At 40.6% G+C, this 14133-nt stretch overlaps 1 protein-coding gene across 1 annotated transcript in view; it reads right to left on the bottom strand.

Moving 5' to 3' along the window:
- Positions 1–14133, bottom strand: part of MB21D2 (Mab-21 domain containing 2) — a 102360-nt gene that overhangs the window by 56160 nt on the left and 32067 nt on the right. The window lies entirely within an intron of this gene.

Below are 14133 nucleotides of genomic sequence, written 5' to 3' on the forward strand. Positions count from 1 at the left end.
TAGAATATCTACTGTAGTTGCCACTGCCCAGATTCCGGCTTTGAAAACCCTTAAGGGAAAACCATTCAACATACATTTTAATATATTCTGCAAAATCAAATTAAAAACATACATTTTATTCAATTGACATTTACAATTACAAGTATTATTTTGCTGATGCATGATGTTCATTTCTTTTGCAAGACTTGCTTGTTCATTTTGCTTTTCTTTATGTAATTAACATGCTAAATTGTAGACGATGATGACAGTTAATCTGACTAGAGGTCCATACACACCAAGCGGTTTTCGCTCATTTGAGCAATTTTCCTGGGGGTGGACAACTTTCCATAGGAGGATGCTATGGAAAGCCATCCACCCTGCCACTCATCTGCTGGTAATACCAACAGATGAGCGGCAAACAAGTAAACCTAGCTACTTTCAGCTCAAAATCGCCTAGTGTCTTTCGGGCAGATTTATTAAGCTTGGAGAAGAGATAAACTGGAGATAAAGCGGAGATAAAGCACCAGCCAATCAGCTGTGTTTGAAAAAGACAGTTGGGAGATGATTGGCTGGTGCTTTATCTCCTTTTACCTTTTCTCCGCTTTATCTCCAGTTTATCTCTTCTCCAAGCTTAATAAATCTGCCCCTTTGTGTCTTAAAACTGCATCAGTTCATCACATCTCTGCCATAGTCCATTAGAACAGTTAGGGGCAGATGCAATTGTCAATGAGAAACGTTTTGCTATTCAATTGCTGGCTGAAAATGGGACACAGTGATTGCTATAGAAATTCCTGTAGCTTTTTTTTCCACTGTGACTTTCTCTGAGACCCATGGCACCCCTGTGAGGACTAATTAAGAAAACCTTTTTGAAACAGTGTCTCCTGCATCCAGTGTTGGGAACCAGATGTCTGCATCAGGGCAAGTATGTAGTATGTGCGAGTATGAGACACTCTGGGGTAAATTTACTAAGATGGGAGTTCTCTTTAGGATGGGATGTTGCCCATAGCAACTAATCAGATTCTAGCTATTATCTTCTAGAAGCTGCTAAATAAATAAGTAGGATCTGGTGGCTATGGGCAACATCCCATATTCGATAGGAAAGTCACCCCATTGTGTGCATGAGTCAGACCCTTGTAGTGTTCCCCCCTCCAGAGCTGGCTACTGGGAGAAGTGCATTTGTCAAAATTTATGTAAAATTTGGCAAGCAAACATTTTTATTCATCATAATGACCTGTAATGTTTACCTGATATAAATAAAAAATAAGTATTGTACTTGAAATATTGCACCTGTTCTCAGCATATTTGGAAATACTGTAAGTACAGCATACAGTATGACCACTCTAAGTTGCATACACATGGAGCGATCCCGGAAGCGGTCGTCATCATTCACAAGTGTATCAAATCATTCATTGGGGGTACACACGGAACGATTTGATACACTTCCCAAAAATTGGTCTATGATCTTCCTGCATCCAGGGAAGATCATAGACCATTGTTAATGATCTTCAGGTACGTGCATCGTTAATGATGCATGGAACGATTTCAAGTTCCCATCGATCGGGAACGCCCACATTGTACTTTAAATCATTCTGTGTGTATGCACCTTTACTCATTGGGTGATCAGCCCCCTATGTCTTATATCTTTAACACTAAACATTGTAAGAACACAGGGTTTCAGCATGCTATGGTTTGATTTGTACTGCTATCTACCAAATTTTCTACAGTGATATTAAATATATTTATATTTCAAATAATTTCCTAAAGCATTTAGTGGTCCCTGTACAAAATCCTGGAGAGATAAAAAGAGTTATAGTACCAACCAACTTTCATTTTTCAAATACAACCTATAACATGGCAGTTAGGAGCACATCGATTGATACATTGGGTGAGATTTAATAGGATGAGAGATTCAGAAAGTGAGAGATTTGGGGAGAAATCTCCAGTTTTTTAAAGCGGCAATCATTTACACGGCTAAACCAGTATGATTTTGAAGTGCAAATGATTGCCGCTTTAAAAAAACTGGAGATTTCTCACCAAATCTCTCATCCTATTAAATCTCACCCTTTAACTCCATCCATTATCTTTTTCCAAGGCTTAGTATATAGACCTTGTTTTTTTCTCATTCCTGCTACCATGAGGACTGTACCAATCACCAAAGTGCTTCTGATTCACAGGAAGATGTCTGTGTGGCTACACGTTCATTACTCTAAGTGGCGTGACCTTTTTAATAAACATAGTTTCAACTACATTAATATATATATATATATATATATATATATATATATATATATATATATATATATATATATATATATATATATATATATATATATATATATATATATATATATATATATATATATTATAATTGCATCCACATTCAAAACATGACCTTTTTGAGTTAAAGCAACAACTACTTAAAGTCAGTTATTGTGATCCTCAGGTTATCCAATTTCTCTAAGTGATTTGTGTGTTAATGTTTCATGCATCAGGCAGAACACATGAATTACTGTAAGTCAACATGACATAGGATATCATTTCTGGAAGACAACCGAAGATCAATATAGCCCTGATACTACTGTGTCATATTCAAGCTTATTAGGAAAGCTATATCTTACGAACCAAGCGTCACTCATTGCCAAAGCTCCACACAACATCACAATAAGATTTACCATAGAATCATCACATTCTACTAGGATAACCTATTTTATTGTGCTGTAAATAGTAAGTACTTAGATAATAGATAATCATCTCCACTGTGCTTCTTGTCTTCCTTCATTGACATGTAATCCCTAGGTTGGTACTTGTGACTTATCTGGGCGCCCGATGTTGAAATTGTATGCCAGTACCCTAAGCATACTATTTGATGCAATTTGACGCGATTTCCCTTGAAGAGAAAATCGCGTTGCATTGTATGCCATTGTATTGCATGCGATACAATTTTAATATGTTCAGGCACCCAGATGCCTGTTTTAAATGTGAAATGCCCCCCCAGACCCCATTTTTAATTGTATACCCACCCTGATGGCTAAATGACCTCCATTGTTAAAGCCACCCCACTATCAACGCCAACCCGAAGCGTGGCGGTACGCGTCCTCCGACCTTTTCATACCCCCACTATCCACGTCGGAATGGAGTTGATTTTATATAGTGTGGTGAGTGCAGCGAGCCACCGAGCCCGAAGCGTGGCGAGGGGACGTGGATACCTTCACAGCTATACGCGTCCCCTCGCGGGCTTCACAGGTATCCGCATCCCCTTGCCACACTGCGCTCACCACACTATATAAAATCAACTCCACGCCGACGTGGATAGTGGGGGTATGAAAAGGTCGGAGGACGCGAATCGCTGCGCTCGCCACGCTTCGGGCTGGCGTTGATAGTGGGGTGGCGTTAACAATGGGGGGCATACAATTAAAAATGGGGTCTGGGGGGCTATTTCACATATGAAACAGGCATCTGGGTGCCTTCACATATTAAAATCGAGGCAAATCGCACCGCATGCAATCTGATTGTATGCGATGCGATTTTTAGGTGCGATGAAGAAAATCGGGCGCCCAGATAAGTCACAAGTACCCCTAGGTTTTAAGGCACCCTAACACTTATTTTAGTATGGTCTACTGATACAGAAATGTTTATATACCCTGTACCTGTCCTATACGGTCTTGAATGGCAAGTCTCCTTTTTCTTGTTTTGTTTACTTATTATCTGGGTGCTGCGGATCCCTTGTAGTGCTATATAAAATTATAGAAAAGGAATTTGGTACACACAGATTAATTCAATTTCTCCTGTTCCACAGGGGAGACTGCAGTCTTCATAAATTGGGGATAGAGTAGTGATAGAAGGAGTCGGCACTTAAAGATTTTTACAGTGTGGCAGGCTCCTCCTCTATCCCCAACCCAGACCTCAGTCTTTGAAAACTGTGCCCGAGAGAAGAAAAATAGACCAGTGAATCTCCAGAGTTGGAGGAGCAGGATAAGACAGTACAGGACCAAGATAGAAGAAGCATAGAGTCACAACACCCAAGGCATTCAGGACACACCAGAAAAAGCAGCGTGGGGCAGGCGGGCAGTTTCCCCTATGGAACCTGAGAAATGAAATTATCGGTGAGTACCAGATTCCTGTTTTCAACCTTCATCCAGACACTGCAGTCTTCATACAACGGGGATGTCCCAAAGCTACCCCCACGAGATGGAGAAAGCTACCCCCACGAGATGGAGAGCGCTGAGCATCCCGTAACACCGCTCGGACAAACCGGAGCGTGGAAGCCGCAAATGGTGTCAAACCTGTATAGCCATAAAAAAAAAGGTGTGCATGAGACCAAACGGCGCTTTACACAGCTAAGTCATAGATGCACTGTGCGCATGAAGGCCTCACAGAACGAGCAGAATGACTTATACATCAGATCATGGTTTTGTAGATCATGGGCATGTGACGGGGAATAAGCTGCAGTTAGTGCAAATGCCAGGTCACTACCGGAATGGAACAGTGTCCAAATCCTGATAGCGACCCGGCATTTGCAATGTCAAAGCAGTATAATGGTTACTGCTGTGTGATTGTTAACCCTAAATGGAGTCAATGTGCTATAATGTAATGGTGTTACATTATACAAGCTGCTCACATGGCCAGTGTGCCCTAGGAAAATATTTATATTACCACCCCAAGTTTCCCTGAATACTCCTTCAATCCATTAACGTAACACTGCACATACCAAAGTCTATGACAATGCTGTGAACATTTTTAGATGTACATCCCTTCTGTAAAGGTTACACTTTCCTGTGAAAACAGAGCACCCAATATGCGCATTCACACCCCATCAACACTAACATATTAGCCCGTACTCAGAATCCCCATCAACATATTAACCCTTCACTCAGCATCCATAAACCCATTCCTCTCCATGCATCATTTAATGAGTTCACACTCCCATGACCCATCAACTCATATAATTATATATATAAAAAAAATTATATATATATATATATATATATATATATATATATATATATATATATATATATATATATATATATATATATATATATATATACACACACACATACATATACATACATATATACACACACACACGATCATAACCCAATAATGTCCCCCCACCAGGAACCCATTTAACCATTCACCACCGGCACCTGTAAACCCACTTCCCTCAGGAATCCATCAATTCACCAACTCAAACCTCACTAACCTGTTTCTCTCAAGAATCCATTTATCAATCATCCCACACAACACTCATTAACACATTTGTCCACACTGTTAACCTGCCCAACCCAGCAAGTATTAATACAAGACAGTTTCAGCACTCATTAACTCCCCTCTGATACCACCTCAAATCACACACTGAGTACACACACACAAAGATGTATCTGTTCAATCTGGTGGTTACAAAAATCTGGTAAAGTATTGGAGAAAATGACAATCGACCTTTTGCTTGCGAAGCAGTAAAACACAAATCGTTGTTCAGACAGCGAGGTTAAATCCTGATCTGATGCAACAGATTCGTCCAAATAATAGTTTTTGGACATTTCCCAGCATTTGGGAGCAAATTATTTATTGTCATATGCTTTCTCATTCATTACCAGACAGAAACATAAATCTATTGGTGTGCACCCAGCTTTAAAGCTGCCCACACACGGTAAGTTTTCGACCAAATGGAACAACAAATTTTTCATGTGTGGACATATCATGATCCAATGCATCGTTCCATGTGTTGGTATTATAAACTATGTGGTAATGAAGCGTTACATGATTTGCAGTCGTTAAACGACCCAACTGGTTTTTTGTTAGGCGTTTTGCCAGGAGTGTTCTGGATTTTAAGGTTTGTGTGTGGGCACCTTAAGAAGCCATTAAAGAGTTCCTTTACCTGCCTGGCTCCTATCCTCAATATTGATAACGATGCATGCACCCGTACATTGTTAATTACCCCCCCATCTATGCAGGTTTAGAAGAGGGAGTTCTTGTTAACAATGGTCATGCTGCATGCTCCATTCCCCCTGGCATCAGCAAGTGTGTATGCCAATATCGGCGGGCACTCATGTATGGGTCTTAACACAACAGGGAAAAAGGGGGACCCTTGGGTAAAATTGGGCTAAAGAACAGATATAATTTATAAAAATTAAATAAAAATTAAATATACTGTGTATATACTCGAGTATAAGTCGACCCGAATATAAGCCGAGGCACCTAAATTTACAACAAAAAAAAAAAACTTATTGACTCAAGTGGGACCCTCACTCAAGTATAAGCCGAGGGGGGCTTTTTCAGCATAAAAACTGTTCTGAAAAAGTAGGCTTATACTCGAAAAAAAAAAAAAAAAAAAAAAAAATATATATATATATATATATATATATATACACATATATATATATACACATATATATATATACACATATATATATATACACACACACACACACACAAGGTCCTATTATTTATATATATATATATATCTCAGATCGGCACTGATGCTGAATGGTTGTAATAGTCCGTGGTGCCTTCCAAAGAAATAGCAATTTATACAAGGTCCTATTGTGGCTGGCGAATCAGCTTCAAGGACCGTGTGTGTGTGTGTGTGTGTGTGTGTGTGTGTGTGTGTAGTCCGTGGTGCCTTCCAAAGAAATAGCAATTTATACAAGGTCCTATTGTGGCTGGCGAATCAGCTTCAAGGACTGTGTGTGTGTGTGTGTGTATATATATATATATATATATATATATATATATATATATATATATATATATATATATATATATATATACATACACACACACACACACACACACACACAATGTGTTAAGAATGGTGATCGGTCCAGAACCAGATACTGCTCCATGACAGAGTGGCCCATAACTACACTATTCTGAATTGTAGAGCGCATTTAAATATACACCTTTACCTGCCACAATGTATCTTCTTAACTCTCATACCCTGGCTATGCGCCTTTGCATACAAGACTAATATGTGCTGTACTCAACATTCCTCTTCTCTCTCCAAATACTCATCCCATTAGAAATGCAAAAGAAAAAAAAAATGTATGCAAAGAATTGTTAACACATGAAAGTATTGTATAAAAAAAAAAATGTTTACAAAACAAAAATAAAGTGATACATAGATGCGAGTAATGCTGTGTATACATGGTGCGATTTACCTTTCAATTTTGATTATATAGTCAAAATCAAATTGGGATCACATACACATCGAATGGAGTTCAAACATGTTTTTAAGCTTTCGATCCCCATTCAATGCAGATGCGTGCTCCCGTTCAGCTGAAATCTAAAAGCCAAATAGACAGTGCAGCAATGACTATATAGTGCAGATTGAATGTAGATAGTATGAATTGAATGTAAATAGCACATGAGTTGGCAAAAATTGCATAGCAATTGAATCTAATGGTGTGTACACACGGTAGATGTGCCTTAAGATCCTATCCACGATCCGATCAGATAGGATCGTGGATAGGATCTTAAGGCACATCCGATTTGCATCCTATCTTGACTATATAGTGCAGATCTGCACTATATAGACAAGGCAGCCAAGACTTTCTGGCTTCCGATACGTGAACGCGCATCGGATCAGGATCTCAAGGGTTAAAACCCTTGCGATCTGCATCCGATTCCGATCCGATGTTGACTATATCGTCAACATCGGAAAGGAAATCGGACCGTGTGTACACAGCATTAGTCGAATAGCAAAAGAATCACACCGTGTGTACCCACCATAAGAGGAACAGCAAAATGTTTAAACACCCCTTTAAATGAAAGAACCATTCTTACAATTTAGTTTTGCATAAAAAAAAAATATCATTCTGCTGATGATACATGTAAAATTTCTGAAGTCAGCAGGTTCCAGTAGAACGTGCAAGTTGGAACCTGTCAAATATTTCCAGACTGGTTCAGTGCAGCAACCACTTGATCTCCCAAAGAGCCATCGGCACAATTCAAGGTCAGAGAGCATCCAGGCTAGTTTGTAATTCAAATCATTTTTGTGAAGCACTATTGAATGTAAAATTTTAATTGTAAGACATCTGAAGTATGTTGTGTTAGCAATAATTTATGGCTGCACTGAAAAGGTTAATCCACACTCTGAAGTCCCATTCACTATGCTATTCACAGATCTTCCTCAAAGGCAAATTCTTTGCATACCACAGTCCATAGACTAGACTCTAGTTAGCACTTAATCATTCTGCAAGTTTTTAGATACCCATTGCATTTAACCGAAAACAAAAATTGTAAAACCTATAGATGCATTGACTGACTAGTGAGGGAAAACATGCTTTTTTTTTAATGCACACCCAGTGACTGAGGCTGTTGACTTAACAAATACACACAAAACAAAGAGGACCATTACTGTCCTATTTATTTATTTACAGTTTCTTATATAGCGCAGCAGATTCCGTTGCGCTTTACAATAGTAGACAGTGATAAGACAAATTGGGTAACAACAGACAGACTTGGAGGTAGGAGGGCCCTGCTGCAAGCTTACACAGTCCATAGACTAGACTCTAGTTAGCACTTAATCAGTCTGCAAGTTTTTAGATACCCATTGCATTTAACCTACATATATTTGTTTAAATTTCATGTTTATAATTCCATTTTTTTTTGTCAAAACTTCCTTTTTAATATGAAAAAAAAAATATATATATATATATTAGACAGGATCGAAGCAGCACTCCTCGGTTTCAAGTCAGCGTGTAGGTGCCTTCCAAGACGAACCCAGGGAAGGGGTCGCAGTATACACAATGTAGCAGCGGCACTCAAAGTAAAATGAAAACTCACAGACGTCTTGTCATAGTCAACGTTTCGAGGCTTTTATTTGCGCCTCTTCATCAGGACATCATCATAACAAAAACCATTACAACAAGGTGTATAAATACATACCAAACACGCCCCTCGGTGTGGCGGGAATCCCGTACACTCAGCACAGTCAAATCGTCAGCATTTCCGGTCAGGTACAGACGTCAACGTCATGCGTCACACTTCCGTATCCCGTGAACCGGCTTGAACCGCACAATTGACAGCTTGCGTTCCATGATCACCCTGCCAACCGAACAAGCACCTAGAACAGACATACAAAGATCAAAAAACCACGGAAAAAGTGTAAAAAGTACAAGTCGTAGTGTAGCATAGCATAGCATACTATAAAGATTCATTAAGAAATAAAAAACATACACAAGGCAATACTAAATAGTAACAACAGCTCATAAAGCTGGTAACCGCTAATAAGTTGAATAACAAGTAAACGGCATATATAACAAGAGGATGACGTAAATAGCTGAAACATATAAGGGAATCGTCCAAGAAACCCTAAATAAAACAATGCAGCCCAGCGGTCTCATTAAGCCCTTTCGGGGCAAGTGTCCCCAACCGGTGTATCCATTGTGCCTCACACCTCAGCAATTTTAGAGACCTATCACCTCGTCTGATATCTTGAGGGATATGGTCAATGATAACATACCTAAGAGTGGGAATGGTGTGCTTGGCTAATAAAAAATGGCGTGCTACCGGTTGGTCACTGTGACCCTTCTCAAATGCAGTTTTAATGGCATGTCTGTGTCCTGCCATTCTTTCCCTGAGTGTCCGCTCAGTTTTACCCACATAGTGCAACCCGCACGGACACGATATAAGATAAATAATATACCGTGTCGTGCAGGTTACCCTATGCCGGATAATGTATCTCTTGCCACTTGATGGATGGCAAAAGCTGTCAGTGCGGACCAATGAACGACATGTAGTGCACCCAAGACACCTGTAACAGCCTACATTTGAAGACAAAAATTGTTCGCTACCGGCAGCTTGTACACGAGCGACGTCAGATTTAACAAGTATATCCCGTAAATTTCTGCCACGGGTATAGCAGGGCATGATGGAGCTATCAGTTAAATGCAGAGAGGGGTCAGTTTTAATAGTCGGCCAATTGCGTTTAACCACTTTCTTAATATCATTACTAGCATGACTAAAGTGATTGACCCAGGGCAGTTTGCCCTCATTAGATTTCTTCCTTTTTTGCACAAGCAGCTCATCTCTATTCAGCAGCATAGCTTTTGATTTAGCTTCAAGCAGCAGAGTCTTATCATACCCACGATGGATAAACCTGTCGATCATGATGTCAATCTGTCGCTCCGCTTCACTAGTAACATTGCATATTCTACGCGCTCTTATAAATTGTGAAAAAGGGAGACCAAGTTTTAAGGATTTTGGATGGCAACTGCTTGCATGTAACACTGTGTTGCGGTCAGTGTCTTTTCTGTAAAGAGTGGTACTAATCTGACCGTCAACCACAGTGACCAAGACGTCCAAAAATGAAACAAAATTGTTATTAACATTAAAGGTCAATTTAATAGGACTCTCGGTAGCATTATGATTATTGATGACGTTGCTAAACTCATCACTCGTGCCATTCCAAATTACAAACAGATCGTCAATGTACCTGGTGTAGAAAAGAATCTTCCCAGATACATTGTCGTCTGCAAAAAAGATTTCCTTCTCTGCATCCTGCATATAAGAATTAGCATATGCAGGTGCGAAATTGCTTCCCATGGAACATCCGCTAATTTGGATGTAAAAAGAGTTATCGTATAAAAAATAATTATGCGTCAATGCAAGCTCTAGTAAGCGCAGGACAAAGTCGACATCAGGGCCGACATACACCGGATTATTCAACAATAGACGTCGGACAGCAGCCAACCCCCCTTGATTAGGGATAACGGTGTAAAGGCTGGTAACATCAATGCTGCAAAGCAAACAATCAGGACCAACAGTACCAACTTCAGCCAAACGATTCAAAAAAGACGTGGTGTCTAAGAGGAAACCAGGACTGGCTTGTATGCACGGTTGTATGAGAGCATCTATATAAGTAGCCACATTTTGAAACATTGAACCCCGTGCAGCAATAATGGGGCGGCCGGGGGGCTTCACCAAACGCTTATGAATTTTAGGAAGCGTATAAAGAAGCGGCACGAGGGGAGCCCGCACAACCAAAGCAGAAGCAAGCTCTGATGTGATAACTCCCTCCCGTACCGCCTCCTGGAGAAGTTTATCTAATTTAGCTGAAAAGGCAACAGTAGGGTCACATTGAAGTTTTCTATAAACAGTATCAACAGTCAATTGACTTTCTATTTCAGATTTATACTCAGCAATATCTTGAATCACCACGGCACCGCCTTTGTCGGCGGGCCGGATGACTATATCAGTGTAGGAAGACAAATCGCGCAAAGCCTGCCGTTCATCTTTAGTCAGGTTATTTTTAGCAAATGTCACAGGTAATTTATTAAGCACTTCAGTTTTTACTTGAGTGTCAATCATACGAGAGAACGTCTTAATGGACGCATTATTTGAAAAAGGTTCAAAAGTCGATTTCCCCTGAAGTTTCTTCAGCTGGGGAGGAATACCCAAGTCGGGTACAATAGGTAATGTCAGTGGAGGTTTGCCAAAATGTTCTTTTAACTTTAGTTGGCGAGTCAGCTTATATTTTTCAACTTCCCAGTTCATAGAATTAAATGATACCGTAGGGACAAAAGACAAGCCATGACCAAGTACACTTACTTCATCAGCAGACAAAGTGTGTGTCGACAGGTTGAAGACTATCTGTTCAGCGGGGGTCGACCTCTTTTGCCTTTTATTTTGGCCACCTCGACGGGTCCTATATCTTTTACGACTTTCTGACGGGTACGTGCCCCTAAAGGGGCTGCTGGTATGCCGGAATTCTGTGCCACCCGTGGCTGTGAATCAGAGTTGCTTGTTGTATTGCGATCAGATGAAGAATCTACATTCACGCCAAAGCGCCGCTGTTTATAGTTGCGTCGATAAGGCTGCTGGCCTTGATTGCGGGGAGCCCCCTGAATCCAAGAGTAAACTCTATTTTGTTCGTAGTCAAGGTTTACCTTAGCCAGTTTCTGTCGCTTGAATTGAATAAGTTCATTTTTGTAATTGGCGACTTGTTTATTCAATTTCTCCAACCAGTCGACTTGTGTGTCGGCTGAAAAATTGCTTTTGTATTGGTCTTCGAATTTTTTAATGCCATCTTGTGTTATAGCCATCTCTCGATTGGACTCCTCGATGACCAAGAGGATCAAATCAAGACTACATTTATTGATAATTGCGATCCACTTCTTACAGAAGCTGGTGTTAAAGCGTCCAATGGTGGGTGCATTACGCACCCTAAACCCTCTTGGGATACGTTTACTTCTGTAGTAGTCGCTCAGTGAGATGCTATGATATTGATAATCAATCTCACGCTGCTTGAGACGTAGCCAATCTCTATAGAGATGTTCAAGAGGCCTTTTAACCTCATCCTCCTCCAGCGCTTGCTTGTTCAAAATGCCATCGGCTTCAGACTCCGAATAGGAGAAGGTTTTGCCTTGTGTAAGTAAGGACAGGTTAATACTGCCCACGGGTATATCACCACCACCATCATACTCGGCCATAATAGTGGTACGAGCAATGAATGTCAGTCCAGAATAGGTAAATAAGCGGGTGCTAGTACTCCACTGTTAGTGATGTAACAGACGATAGTAGACAGGATCGAAGCAGCACTCCTCGGTTTCAAGTCAGCGTGTAGGTGCCTTCCAAGACGAACCCAGGGAAGGGGTCGCAGTATACACAATGTAGCAGCGGCACTCAAAGTAAAATGAAAACTCACAGACGTCTTGTCATAGTCAACGTTTCGAGGCTTTTATTTGCGCCTCTTCATCAGGACATCATCATAACAAAAACCATTACAACAAGGTGTATAAATACATACCAAACACGCCCCTCGGTGTGGCGGGAATCCCGTACACTCAGCACAGTCAAATCGTCAGCATTTCCGGTCAGGTACAGACGTCAACGTCATGCGTCACACTTCCGTATCCCGTGAACCGGCTTGAACCGCACAATTGACAGCTTGCGTTCCATGATCACCCTGCCAACCGAACAAGCACCTAGAACAGACATACAAAGATCAAAAAACCACGGAAAAAGTGTAAAAAGTACAAGTCATAGTGTAGCATAGCATAGCATACTATAAAGATTCATTAAGAAATAAAAAACATACACAAGGCAATACTAAATAGTAACAACAGCTCATAAAGCTGGTAACCGCTAATAAGTTGAATAACAAGTAAACGGCATATATAACAAGAGGATGACGTAAATAGCTGAAACATATAAGGGAATCGTCCAAGAAACCCTAAATAAAACAATGCAGCCCAGCGGTCTCATTAAGCCCTTTCGGGGCAAGTGTCCCCAACCGGTGTATCCATTGTGCCTCACACCTCAGCAATTTTAGAGACCTATCACCTCGTCTGATATCTTGAGGGATATGGTCAATGATAACATACCTAAGAGTGGGAATGGTGTGCTTGCCATTAAAACTGCATTTGAGAAGGGTCACAGTGACCAACCGGTAGCACGCCATTTTTTATTAGCCAAGCACACCATTCCCACTCATTGACCATATCCCTCAAGATATCAGACGAGGTGATAGGTCTCTAAAATTGCTGAGGTGTGAGGCACAATGGATACACCGGTTGGGGACACTTGCCCCGAAAGGGCTTAATGAGACCGCTGGGCTGCATTGTTTTATTTAGGGTTTCTTGGATGATTCCCTTATATGTTTCAGCTATTTACGTCATCCTCTTGTTATATATGCCGTTTACTTGTTATTCAACTTATTAGCGGTTACCAGCTTTATGAGCTGTTGTTACTATTTAGTATTGCCTTGTGTATGTTTTTTATTTCTTAATGAATCTTTATAGTATGCTATGCTATGCTACACTATGACTTGTACTTTTTACACTTTTTCCGTGGTTTTTTGATCTTTGTATGTCTGTTCTAGGTGCTTGTTCGGTTGGCAGGGTGATCATGGAACGCAAGCTGTCAATTGTGCGGTTCAAGCCGGTTCACGGGATACGGAAGTGTGACGCATGACGTTGACGTCTGTACCTGACCGGAAATGCTGACGATTTGACTGTGCTGAGTGTACGGGATTCCCGCCACACCGAGGGGCGTGTTTGGTATGTATTTATACACCTTGTTGTAATGGTTTTTGTTATGATGATGTCCTGATGAAGAGGCGCAAATAAAAGCCTCGAAACGTTGACTATGACAAGACGTCTGTGAGTTTTCATTTTACTTTGAGTGCCGCTGCTACATTGTGTATACTGC

The sequence above is a fragment of the Crinia signifera genome, chromosome 3 (genome assembly GCF_055691185.1).
Source record: "Crinia signifera chromosome 3, ASM5569118v1, whole genome shotgun sequence".
Classification (NCBI taxonomy): Eukaryota; Metazoa; Chordata; class Amphibia; order Anura; family Myobatrachidae; genus Crinia; species Crinia signifera.